Source organism: Diadema antillarum, unplaced genomic scaffold (assembly GCF_040938485.1).
Source record: "Diadema antillarum isolate AM-2024a unplaced genomic scaffold, OU_Dant_1.0 seq00001390_RagTag, whole genome shotgun sequence".
In the NCBI taxonomy this organism is placed as follows: Eukaryota; Metazoa; Echinodermata; class Echinoidea; order Diadematoida; family Diadematidae; genus Diadema; species Diadema antillarum.
In genome coordinates this window covers 884,125-898,336 of record NW_027272145.1, presented here as the reverse complement: position 1 = coordinate 898,336, position 14,212 = coordinate 884,125, and the positions used below count along the sequence as shown (strand labels likewise).

The window sequence follows — 14,212 nt, the reverse complement described above, 5'->3', positions numbered from 1 at the left end:
AGAACACATCAGTTAAAGTTTGAGGAAAATTGGACAATCGATGCAAAAGTTATGAATTTTTAAAATTTCTGTTTTGGAACCGCTGGATGAGGAGACTACTACAGCTTGTGAGTCATATGCGTACAACAGTATAAAGAAAATATAAAGAAAATTCAACATATTTTCACTTTTTTCGCATAATAAAAGAGCACTTGACTTGCCTCTTTCTAAAGGCAGGGGGAATAATATTACCCATAACATTTGTCGGTAACGAGTCGGGGGAATGTGTACTTTTTTCATAAGATGAAATTTTGTGAAATTCTCTTTATATTTTCCTTATATTGTTGTACGCATGTGACATCTAAGTTTTTCACACACTGCAGTAGTCTTCTCATCCAGCGGTTACTGCACAAAAACTTCAAAAATTCATAACTTTTGAACGGATTGTCCGATTTTCCTCAAACTTTCAATGATGTGTTCTACTAATATTGCTACATTCTCTCAATCCTTATGTTTATGAAGGTGAACTTGTCCTTTAATTCATTTTCCGAATTGAGCCATTCTCTACATATCCCTATAATATTATTCTCAATAATTATGTTAACTTCAAGTTAAAATTCAATACTTGGTAGATCAAAATCAAATCAAGGACCTATTTAGACAATAATGTTATGAAAAAAAAAATAGTGACTGTGACATGCAACAGAAAACAAAAGCAAATCTTGAAAGCTGAGAGCTATATAATGGTGGTTGCTTTTAATAGGAAGCCTCTATTTCAAAGTGTTATGTAACAAAGCCTTACAATGCAGCTTAAATTCAAACCCCATAAAGTACAGTATACAGGTGCAAGCATTTCCTACAAGGGCTTCCACAGTCCTGCTGCATATTTTGAATTTAACCCTTTAGCAACTGAAGATTCCGTACATAATGGAATATGGATCCCTAGAAGATGCAGCAATATTGCTCTAAATTTCGACAACTTTCTAAATTATGCAGAATAGCTCACTGCATGTTTATTTTTTTTTTCTACTGTAAGTTTATGTTTTAAATTTCAAAGCCTATTGAGACTTTACCAAGAGAATTGTGGGTCACAGAAGTAATTTTGAAATACTTTTGTTGACCTTTCACTTCTTTCAAATTATGTAATTATATATTTGATATGAAAACAATAAAAATGGCAAAACATAAAACTATAAAAAAGCAGAAGGGTAGCTTTGGGTGTTTTTAATAGGGAGTAATAAGACGGGCAGGTTAAAGGACAAGTTCACCTTCATAGACATGTGGGTTGAGTGAATGCAGCAATATTAGTAGAGCACATCATTGAGAGTTCGAGGAAAATTGGACAATCCGTTCAAGAGTTATGAATTTTTGAAGTTTCTGCTCACTCAAGGCTGGATGAGAAGACTACTATAGCTTGAGATGTCACATGAGTACAACGATATAAAGAAAGAAAGAATAAAGAAAATTCAACATATTCTCACTTTACTCGTATAACAAAAGAACACTTGACTTCTCTCTTTCAGAAGGCAGGGGGAATAATATTACCCTTAACATATGTCAGTATCAAGTTGAAGAAATGTGCACTTAATTTAAAAAGTAAAGTTTTGTGAAATTCTCTTTTTATTTTCTTTATATGGTTGTACGCATATGACATCATACACTACAGTAGTCTTCTCATCCAGCAGTGACTACGCAGATACTTTAAAAATTCATAACTTTTGAACGGATTGTCTGATTTTCCCCAAACTTTTCACTGATGTGTTCTACTAATATTGCTGCATTCACTCAATCCACATGTATATGAAGGTGGACTTGTCCTTTAAAGTAAACCTGAAACTGGAGAAGGTCAGAATCTAATCAGCATTGGAAAAGGACAGCAAAACCAAATGGTGCGAATAGAATGGCACATTCAAATTGGTGGCTAGAAGAACAGGGCCATATTGTATTAAATTAGCAATTAAACATAAGTCACAATATCACAATAATTCAACATATGATTAGTCTCAAAATACTGGATTCTGATTGCCTAATGTTTGATGTCAATTTTTATGCAACAGGGCCCACGAAAATCTCAAATTGAGAAAAGAAAAAAGATTGACGGACTAAAAGACAGCATTATAAGGACAAGAAATAGGAAATATCAAAATTGGTACTTTATGAAAAGACGATAATCATGAATTCAGGTAATTTGCCATTTATAGATGCCATCACAAGGTGATGTAACCACATCCACTGCTAGAGCTATATTATAATTGCCCTTAATTGCATGACAGGGGAAAAAGATACACATCAACTGGTAATTTCCCAAGAGGCAATTATGAGATTGTCAATTTTTGACTGCCTAGATGGACAGAACAGGACACAGCTGGATAAGCACACACCATGACATCCATCATTGATGGTCAAGCATGGCCTTAATCGCGATCCCGAGTGCTGGAGGGGTTATCCCTCGCAACATGCGGGGGCTTGTGACGCGTACAACCGCCACAACCATCTATCGTCTGCATGAGAGCATCTTGTCTGACAGATACACGTACTGCATCTGCTCTGGTCTGGACCGCAGCGACTACAGTGTATCACCGACTTGTTACTTCGTCAAGATTGACGGATGGACAGATAGCATCTCAGTATGAGGCCTGCATAGTAGCAGCGTGGTGTTGTTACAAGCTCTTCCTATACAGCCCCTGTTGAGTGAGTGCTGGGTTTGGGAGTTGTGTGTGTGTGTGTATTGTGTGCAATCTATTCACAGGATGAAAACAGGACAAAATGTTTCCATCTAATTCTCTGTAGTTGTTTCAGTTGTAAAACTTGCCCCTACACGTAACATCATTGGAACTGGTGAACAAGGAACAAGAAAAGAGTGAGTATGATGCAACTCAGGGTATCCACATATTGGAGACACCATTTATGGGATGGTACTAGTTTGGGTTGAGATGGGCTATAGATTTTTACAATTTTTGAGAGATAACTAGCAACTACTAATCAAAAGAGAGCACCCAATTCGAAGAGGAATTCAAAGTTTTTTTTTCTTTTTGATGAAAAACAGTTTTAAAATGGCTGAGATATCAAAAAAAAAATAAATAAAATTGGGGGCCCAGTTTTTATCAAGCTTACTTTCTTTTTCTTTTTCTTTTTCTTTTTCTTTTTCTTTTTTTTTTTGGGGGGGGGGGGCTATCTCAGCCATTTCAAACTGCTTTTATTGAGGAACCTCCTACAATTCTAGAGTTCCCACGAAGCTTTGCAAAGAAGGACTGCTACCTTTAATGCTCTGCCATGAGGGACGATGTCATCAGAATCACTGTGCGAGGATACTAGTACACACAGCATGTCTGAATTCACACTCCCCAGGCTCAGCCCCATGATATCTGGCACCCGTGAGGTGCCACCACTGGGCAGATTGTCGCATGTGATCATGTGACTGGCACCTTCAGACAACTCTGGGTGAAACCGACACCACATGCTCTATTTCTCACGATCTCAAAAAAAAAATAATAACAATAAAAATATATGATACTGTTGATGATGATAACAATAATGATGATGATTATGATAATAATGATAATAATAATAATAACAATAATAATTATAATGATGACGATGATGATGATAATAATAATAATAATGATGATAATAATAATATCTAGATATCATTATATACAGATCTATGTTCAAGTTCAGCTTGTGACAATAATCAAAGGAAATTTTGTCAGGATTTTTTTTTAATGCCTAGTTAACCCATTGAAGACTAGTTACGAGCACACTCAGGCAGGTGTCTGTGGGAAATGCAATAAAGCAAAATCAGCCCATCCTCAGCGGGTTAAATGAGAGCAGTAAGATTTGAAAGGAGCAGAAGTCTATCTAATCTGACCTGATGAGCAGCAGGAATATTAACCCGTTGAGGATGGGTCGCGAGTATACTCGTGCAAAGTGTCTATGGGAGTTGCGTGTTGTACCAAAATCAGCCCGCCCCTGCAGTAAAAATTGATATTGTGGTACTTCTTGCACTTTTGGTACTTGTTGCTTTTGTATCTGCGCTACTTTGCTTTTATTTCTTTTTATGTTGATGATATTCCCTGGATATTTCACTTTTTCTAGGAGACCTTTGCACTGTGTCTGTCATTCTTTGTTAGTCCAAAAGGCCCTTTGCGATAAACTTTAGGCACAAATTATATGCATTTTGAGGCTACTAGAGAATAAACAGTATTTGATACTATTTAAAAGTCATAGCAGCCCATAGGGCCATTAGCGCCACAACAGAGTCATGGTTCATATCACCTGCCACATGATAGTCTGACTTCCATGCAAATGTTTTCTACTCTTTATTTCAAATCATTCTATTAATATCACAATGGATCATCTTCAAAGCAAGATTGCATCTCACAGCCATTTGATTGTTAGGAAGTATTACAACGTGAGACAGCTTTAGGTTTTCTGAGAGTGCATCACTTCCAACCCAACATAGGTCTACAAACTAAAGTATGTATGATAGAAAAAAAAAGCAAAGAGGAGGGTCTAGAACCTAAACTACCTTAAAAACATTAATCATCCCCATTCCGCAGTTAGCAGTTCTTACATATATGAGCATGAGACCATAATTGCACAGCGTCAAGAGAGATTGTTTGCTGGTTAAAAATACTTTGCAAACCTCTCGACGCTGATTGTCTATGGCCTGCAGGGTATATTTTATCAAAGTGCCTTTGAGTGAATGACCTTTTCAGCCCTAGTGGATTTATGAGAGAAAATTCTGGTACTTGAGAAAAGATAAGAGCATGTACTGTATCAAAAATCATGAAATCATTCACATCAATTTCATATTCTATCATAGGAACAAAGTTTGATAATAATATGATGTTCATGCTAAAGAAGAAACCAGGTTTGAAGACCAAGTGTAAATTGATATGAATATTTCTAAGTAATAAATAGGGAATAACCCAACAAATATAATCATCAATCCAATACACTCATATCAGACTTAATACACATTCATATCATGCATCAAAAACAGGCAAAATATGTAATTTTTAACATACCACATACAACCAAACATGAAAGACCTAAAGTTAATAATACCTGTAGACACACATTTTTGATCTGCCAAACTTCTGCCAGCAACTTTGTAGTTTATGTTGTAAACACTTTCAGTATCAAACACATGTCATAGTTTAATGAGCCAGACAGAGTCAAAAATAGATAATTGGAATATAATCTCCCTACACCTGACAGAAAAAAAAAAAAGGACGGAAAAGAAAGAAAAAGAAGAGGTGTGAAGTCTGGTACAAGCCCAAGCCCTGACAACCTACTCACACTGTCGCCAAAGCAACAATCATCCGACCCAAACTTAGTTTGTGCTGCTAGGGCCAACGCTAATGTGACTGCACGAGGCCGATCCATCTTTTCCGCGGCCCAGGATATCACCTGCCTCAATACGCCTCCCCTGACCTCCCCAGATGACGTCAAAGTCGCTTCCGCCCGCTGCTGCCGAGGCAAAGATTACGTCAAAAACGTTCTTCCGCTCGTCCCCCCCTTTCATGTGACGTCGTGATGACAAAACACTTCTGCCAAGACCGCAAAATAACGTGGAAGTTTCCAATAAAAAGCGACGGTTGCGGCTAAAAATACTGCGCCCAAAGTGTGCCAGGACTTCCTCCCTTAAGCCCTGCCGCTCAATCAAAGCAATTAGAAGGAGCGTGGAACTTGCAAATCCAATTTAGTATCACATTATTTATGTTTTTCAAGTTTCTTTTTTTGTTGTTGTATTAGTGTGCCAGCACGAGGGGAAATAAATCAGGAAGCAGAAAATTACAATGCAGCTGGAGGCTACATTCGTACTTTGCACCAGGCAAATACTATTAAGTTCGCCCTTTACCTAAAACTATGCATATCATAAGTTTTTACACTTTACACAAAACATAAAATTCTGTATTGCAGAATGACATTTTCAGAGTGTCGTTAGCAAAAGAAAAGCAATCTGATATCTATGCAACAACATGTGACAGTTTGCAATGCATGATCCACCGGTTTCAGCCAAAGATTTTTAAAAAATAGAGTATTACTACTTTCAAGAACACTTGCAGGAATCTGACATTTTTAAAGTTTTGTGAGTTGTTTTTTTTAAGTTTGTCTGATTTAATCATTAACTATTTTTCTGCATAAAAAGAAAATTTCACTAACTTCACCCCTCGTGTTACCATGAGATTAGCATGAAATACCACAACCATATTATACCATCTGAGGATGTCTTTTGTCATTAGAAAAATGCGGAAAAATCTTCTTCTGTTTTTTTGCACAGTTTCACTGAGCCAAAAGGAAACATTGATAAATGTTACATCTGAACAGTGTAGAGCCAGTATTTAAATTGCTCTAAAATATTTGCTGGTAGTATGAAACCCCTGAATGAGTCAAGGACACCTATGGCTGTGAGGGGGGGGGGGGGGGGGGGGACAATGACATGCGAAAATATAAAGGGCACTGCTGTCAGAGTAATAAAACAGCATGACAGAGCAAATGTGACCACACCCAAAAAAAAATAGTCAAATTTGTTCTCACATTTCTACCTGAAGACACAAAATTGATTTAAAAGTCTTTCATTGTGATGTGAGTGGAAGATAAACAATGTATGGTAAATTTTTCCTATCCTCTGATATATTTAATCAGACAATAGGTTACTGTATACGCCATATATTTCGCGAGTCTAAATTTTCGCGAATCGGGAATACCCGATGATTTTGCGAGTGGTTAAATTCGTGATCGTCGAGTCTTGTACTGAACGGAGAAGTGTACACGCGTATAACGTCACATTCACATCGGGACCAGAGTCAATATTTTTGCGTGTCTTTAATTTCGCGAATAGCACCTGACTTGCGAAATTTGCGAAAATAAAAACCTCGTGAAATATTTGGCGTATACAGTGTGTGGATGATGCCTTTTGTTCCATTTACTACTTCTTTTGGAGTTCTGAGACTTCTCCTGCAGAATTTTACCCTTCTTCTGTGACACACACACACATGCACACACACACACACACCCAGACTGAACAAAATTATCTCTTAAAGATAATAAAAAGTTTTGGTACCTCAAAAGTTTCCTTGAATTTCCTTGTCTTAGTTTGTGTTTCAGGTTAAAGTACCTTTCATATAACTAACACTGTGAGACTTACTCGTCCCAAAGTGATCTCATGTCTTAGTAATCATGCAATTAACTGCGACCAGCAGCCCCATACGTATAGCGACCAGCAGTCCCATACGCATAGCGTAATCGGGCTTCGCATTGTATCATTCAGGATCATGACAGATTTAGTATCGCAGGATAAATGTCAACTTAAAATCCCCAGAATTCTTCAATTTGAAGACTTACCAATTAAGGTGAAGTATTGAAAACAGGCTTCGGGCAACGTTTGGTTCTGCCTATAGTCCCTTTCTGTTCGAATTGATGACTGAATGTGACTCGGTCGAGAGGACCTTGGGAGAGCTACCATACACTGAATACTACAGCCAGTGCATGCGAACACATCACATCACACAAATTTCAAATCCATCAACGGATAAGATGTTTGTGTGCGCATGCGCTGGCCGTAGTAGTCAGTGTACAAACGTATGTAGCTCTCCCAAGATCCTCTCGACCGAGTCACATTCAGTCATCAATTCGAAAAGAAAGGGACTATTGGCAGAACCAAACGTTGTTCGAAGCCTGTTTTCAATACTTCAACTTAATTGGTAAGTCTTCAAATCGAAGAAATTTTTGGATTTTAAGTTGACATTTACCCGCGATACTAATTCTGTCATGATCCTGAATGCTACAATGCGAAGCCCCATTACGCTATGCGTATGGGGCTGCTGGTTGCAGTTAGCTATGCGTACAATGGGCTGCACGCTGCTGGTCGCAGTCAGTGGTTTCGTACAATATTTATCGATGCCGTACGGCGACGGCTCTGGTACGAAACCATTATTGCATGATTACTAAGACATGAGAGCACTTTGGGGCGAGTAATTCTCACAGACAACGTACTTTAACATGAAACACAAACCAAGACAAGGAAATTCAGGGAAACTTTTGAGGTACCAAAACTTTTTATTATCTTTAAGTGGAGCAGGGTGCTGTTTATCTCCGCAGAGAATAGATTTTTGGTGCATGGAATCCTAAAGAGGCGAAGCAGAGGGATCTTTAAATGCCGGGATCGTGATCGGGAGCAATTCCACGGCACCCAAATGCTTCTCATCACATAAAACATTAATGAAAAGGTCTGAAGTCAGGATCGGCTTGAGAGGAAAACAGCTGCACTATCTGTGGGGGAGCATGCACAAGTGAATGATAGTCACTTCAGACTTACTGTGACACTTATGTCTAATATACAGAATGTCATAGCCTTGATGATGATATATTCAAGAGGGTTTTTGTCATTCCAATAGACTTCTATACCCTAATAACATGACCCCTTCTTATTTCTGCCAACTTGCGAAGCTATGAAAGGTCAGTTTCAGAGTCATGACCTTGACTCTTAATTCCCCTGGGTAACTCAGCTGGGTAATTCAGCTATCTAATACCACTGTTAAAACACATGTTGGTGCAGCTTTATGCTCTCTGATAGCAAAATCTCCTTTGAATGTTAAAAGTAGTGACGGTCGTATCATCTCTTTCACAACGACCCCATCATCATACGTAGTTGGCAAGTGTGTTCAAGGTGGCCATTTATTTTCACAAATATTACCGCATGCATGTTACAGGGTGCAACTTTTTCTTCAACTTAAGAAACCATTTAACGAGTCTTGCTGTTCCAGGATATCACACATACATCATTTTAATACTCACAACTAATATTCTATTGCAACAAGTGCTTGCACTTTGTGCACATCTTCTTTTCATCGATTATGATACTGTTTCATCTGTGAAGAGCCACCTTGCAACCAGATGCTGAGGGGTGAGGGGGGAAGGATTCCCTTAACCTTTTTTGTGCCAAGGACTTTGGACTGTGTTCACAACGCTTTGTAGTTTTCTGTGTCATTTGGCACTCAAAGCACACTAACAGTTAACCTGTTAAAGACGGACTGATTTTCCTATAACATGCATTTCCCATTTACCACAGCCATAGAATATTTGGGACTAGTCTTCAACGGATTAATATCACATCTCACGCCTCCACTGTTCATTCATATGCTGACTGCATGCGGTCCCATGCGAGCCCATGAAGGTTACTTCTTGAACAGATGAAGGATTTAACCAGCTCTGTCACATTTGGTTGATTCAGACCTAATCATGATCCTTACGGATCACTCGTTCCTGAACGGTCCCTGTCTCGCAGTGTGACCTTTTCATTAACATTGAGACCTTTTCTTTCCTTGTTTCACTCCTACAAAAATCCACAACTTTTGCTCTTTCCTCCAGACACTGACATTTATCAGGATTTTCACATTTCCTTCCCTCAAAATCCGCGAGATCAAGCGGAACATCATTACTAGTCTTCTCAACTAGACATCGTACCATGGATGCAAGGTTCACATTATGTTAATTCAAAGCTTTTGGGGTTTATCTTTTCTCTCTCTATCTATCTTTATATAATGGAAACTTGGACTTAAAGTCAAATCAGTGGTGTTCACATTAATGCAATGATCAACCTCTGTTTCTCTTACAAGACTTGTTCATTATTGTATCCATCAATCCAATCACAAGTGTTTTTTTAATCACTGCAATGATACTGAGTCATAAACCCGAGTATAGCCATATGGTTGTAAATGCTGGTTTGCCAATCTATTTAAAACATGAGGATGTTTTGCCATGAGGCATGCTGTGTTTAGGTGAAGCATGATGGGATGTTCTTGTAACTCAGCAAATTACACCTCTTTCAACTTTAAGAATGCTTTCAGAATGCCACAGTTAGACAAATGGCATGCAGAAAGGAGCGCAAAAACACCCAATACACCAGTGACTGTGTACACTTGTGACTGTCTCACAACATTATAATCACTCTACATCCACAAAAAGGCGATGCCTAGCATCTCTGGCTCCAGCTGAGCGTAATGATGCATTCATTATTCATGGTCAAAAATCGTGACCAACTGAGGCCCGCTACTCTCATCTTCCATATGTATGAAATCAGTGTCCAGTCAACAAAGCAAAGTGTGAAATGAGCATACCATATTATGTAATGATGGAACTTGCCATTATAATTAACGATGTTTCGCAGTTAACATGGCTCATGATGCATTCTTCATCAGTTCCCTCACATCAACACACACAAGCAATGTATCATAGAGTCCGTTTACGGTACAGTAAACTCGTTGCAGAATACATTACAATGTGGACATCACCCCTAGCCTATTGATATACTGCAGACAATTTATGGGATATGCACTGTAGTGCTGCAGACCCAAAACAAAAACAAAAAGAAAGAAAAAATCAAAGAACTATTACAGTGTAAATCATATGGAACAGTTGTTATCCACAGTCCACGTGTACAAACACATGACTAGGTGTCATTGTATAATATTACCCAACAAACAGGTTCACTGACTGAAATGATATATTTAATCATTCCACATCTCTTTATAATGGGAAATTAATGGATGACACTTTGTCAAGGTGTTTTCTGTCAAATGGCTGCATAGAATATGAGAAAGTCAGATAACACAGGGCGTATCAAAAGTATGCTGCTTCCCACAAAGGATCTGTTCTCTTCAGCAATTTATGCATTGCTTTATAATATGCATAGACTTCATTGGCAACTTTTTATCTTTCTTTTTTTCAATTCACCTGAATCAAAATTATAAATAGCACTCAATCACTCTATTTGTTTTTGTTTTTCACAAAGGGAAATCATTCAAGGGCTTTTTACACTTGTGTTTCTTAACCCCGGACTTTCTCTGACCCAGGACTATCGTTAGTCCCGTACCAATTTTTTCAGCTTTTTACACTAGCCAATTAGTCCCGTACTATCTCTTGTCCGGGGCTAAGGAGAAAACTGACCTTTTTACACTTGTATTTCTTAGCCCCGGACTTTCCAAACGACTTGAATATTCATAATTACGCTGTGTACTGTACACGTACACGCACGCACCGGCAGCACTTGATTACCTCGTTTCTGATTGGTCAGTGAGGGTCGGACTTCGTCTCCGTCGCTTAGCCCAGGATTATTTTTTCGTTCTGTTTACACTCACTTGCTTGGCACCGCAATTGCGGTGCTAACCCCTGCTATTTTGCAGGGCCAGATAGTACCGTACTATCAGTGGGTCTAGCCCACTTTGGCAAAAACGAGTGTAAACAGAAAGTGGGCTAAGGATAGTCCCGTACCAACGGTGGGGCTAAGGCCCCCCCTTAGCCCCACCGTTGGTCCGGGGCTAAGCAAAATTTTACAAGTGTAAAAAGCCCTTCAGTGTGACATTTAGACAGAAAGATCCGTCTGTCCGGAGGACTCTTTTATATTTTGCCATTAACGCTGTCCTCCGTAGACAGACGGAAGGTTGCAGTACCCATTGCTGTGTGGATGTTCTTAACCACTGTCTCTATGGAAAATTGGGTGAGGTACCTCACCCTTCTCGATTGCGTCTAATTCACGGCCCTAGGTCGGCAAATTTAAGCTTGTATAGTGGAATCAACTATTCAAGAGTATATTGCACTCACCAGATTAATGAATAATCCAACATTTTGGTCGAATTTTCAACGTAAAACACACATCAACCAGCCCGTCGCGTCGTCACGTTCAAACTGCAGCAACATACAGTACGAATCTATTAGCCAATCACATGCGAGGTAGTTTCTACATGTTTTTTTTACTGAAACACGTACCTCACATGTGATTGGCTTACAGATTCAAAATGGCGACTTACGGCTAGCGGATGGCGATGTTGCGATATGGATAAAATTTCTGCGTTATAACCGAGTTACTGTGAGTATTTCGATTGCAAAATGTGAGAAATTAACCCCAAATATTGCTGCATAATGTGTCATGTCATGTCAAACTTATTTGAATGTAAAAAAGCTGCCTGAAATTTGGTTTATCGTAACGTTGGATCTGTGCGCTACTGCCACACAGGAGCTGGCATCATTGACTTCGGTCTGTATACGGAGGGGATCCGTGAAGCCAGACGCAGTCTCCGCGGAACATTCCCCAACGGACAGATACAGACCGATCTTTCGGTCAATGTGACACTGTGCTTTGTTGCTCTTGAATGCATTGTAAAAGGGCACATCTGTAAGGTAAGTGGTACTTGACCTCAAATGGGGACACCCTTGATGAATAAGACTTATGACGTGTGTATGCATAAAAGAAAATTTTCTCTATAGGGTTCTGTCTTAAGGCTGTCATCTAAGTGTTCACCTTGATTTCTTGATTATTCATGCACAATATGCAGTATGACAGCTAACTCTGAGCCATATCACATCCTCTTGCACACAAATTATCTTTTTTTTTCTTCGAAACAACAGAACAATTTAGCTGATGTGACCTCCGAGGCTAATACAGAGCACTACAGGTAGTATCAGACTTCCTATTAATTGCTCTACCAAGGTCGAATGTGATGGCAATAGTCAACTGCCAGCTTGTCATCTGTCAAATCCACTCTCTCCGCTCTCACTAAAGTCAATGCTGAGAAATAATAGCTCATCGCTCTCACCACATACATTACTGTTTAAAAGTCCCTCTATGCTTTTTCTAGGGGAAGCGCTCTTTGTTAAAGCAGCTGTAGCACTTCAAGAAGAGTGTGGGGGGGGGGGTGGATGGATTTTTTTTTTTATAGTATGCCAAACATTTGAAATATCAAGTTTGCTTAAAAATGCACCTAGCAATATTTTCACCAAAATCAATGCGTTCATTTATATGTCAATCAATGCAGCAACAAGCCCTTAATTAATTTTGCCATTACTTTTTTCCCCACAGGGTATTTTCAGTGGATGTTTCCATTTGTTTTAATGCCATTCATGAGTGCACTTCTTCCTTTTAAATACAAAATATGTGTTGTGACAGAATTCTTTGCAGTTATTATACAATGCAAAAATATGTATCTTCATCAGGAGACGGCTTCAGTAACTTCAATATCTCTTGATTCGAATTAGAAACTAAATAGTCTTGCTAAGTGTTCAAGACATTACCGTACAAGATATTTGAAAGAGTATGCCTGTAGGCCGATCTATAGGCCTACTGTATCTTGTGATTTACACCCCTCACAAATTCCTTCCATGATTTGCCCAGTCATGCATAAACTTCCAACACAACATCAGTTCTTGAAGCAGCATTCCATTTATGAATGCTTTGTGTCAATATTCATGATATTTACAGCATTGTTCCTCATCTTAACTTATAGGAAAGTGACTCTGCAAAAATCTCAACAAATGCGAAGATGAAGTGTGTAGCATGCCCATGTACTGCATTACATTCATCCTTACTCAGTCATGATCATATTAAGTTCCTTGGAAATTGGACTATCAGTCAGTCTCCACAATGACAATATACACAAATAATCAGACTGACACTAAAGTGATGATTTCAGCAGTGAGACTCAAAAGGTTTTCACTGAACTATTTAGCAAGGCATTATCTCTTTCAAATGCTATTTAAGATATCCTAAACAAGACTTGCAGACCAAACTGAGAATGAGATCGTCAGGATTGTTGATGAGTTTGGAGCATTGAAATACATGTACAGTCACGTAGAAAGCCGAGAGGTCTAGATCTAGACTACAATGAAATTCGAGGTAGTCAGTTAGGTTAGACAGCGTAGATCTAAGCAACAACAAATAAATACATGTACCGGTACTGTAATATTTGTTCCTAGATCCAGATGCATTCATGTGGTTTCATTCATTATTCACAGAGTAACGAAAATTTCCGACCCAATTTACTGCTGAAGTGCCGGATGTTTTCTTGTATGATTTGACCTTGTCCCGAGCCCATATCGGCCCAGAGATCCCAGGCAACCAACCGCACCGGCGATTTAGACACGACCTCATACTAATCCACGACGATCAGCAGGTTGGTTTAGCACAGCGTACAACACACTCAAAAATAATTTCACGTGAATGGGCAAGTGGTTCGCTGCCAGTACATACGATTCATCGTGTAGAATATTAGGTCTAAATCTATTTTCTAGAGTATAAACGACACAATGCTACGACATTAGGTCGAAAAAGTCACTTGCAATATCTGATGGTACCAAAACATTTCTGAAAACAATGTAAAATCACACGAAAGGGCTAATTTACCTTACTTTCCAGGCAGGTTGTCCACTTCTCGATAGTGATGATCTGAAA

The 14,212-nt window shown here is 38.8% G+C and overlaps 1 protein-coding gene across 1 annotated transcript in view; it reads right to left on the bottom strand.

Annotated features, from left to right (window-relative positions):
- Positions 1–14,212, bottom strand: part of LOC139708931 (sodium/calcium exchanger Calx-like) — a 95,485-nt gene extending 81,273 nt beyond the window's left edge. Inside the window, exon 1 of the mRNA XM_071620895.1 lies at positions 14,165–14,212. The gene's annotated coding sequence lies outside the window, so the exon portion shown is untranslated. The remainder of the gene's footprint in view (positions 1–14,164) is intronic.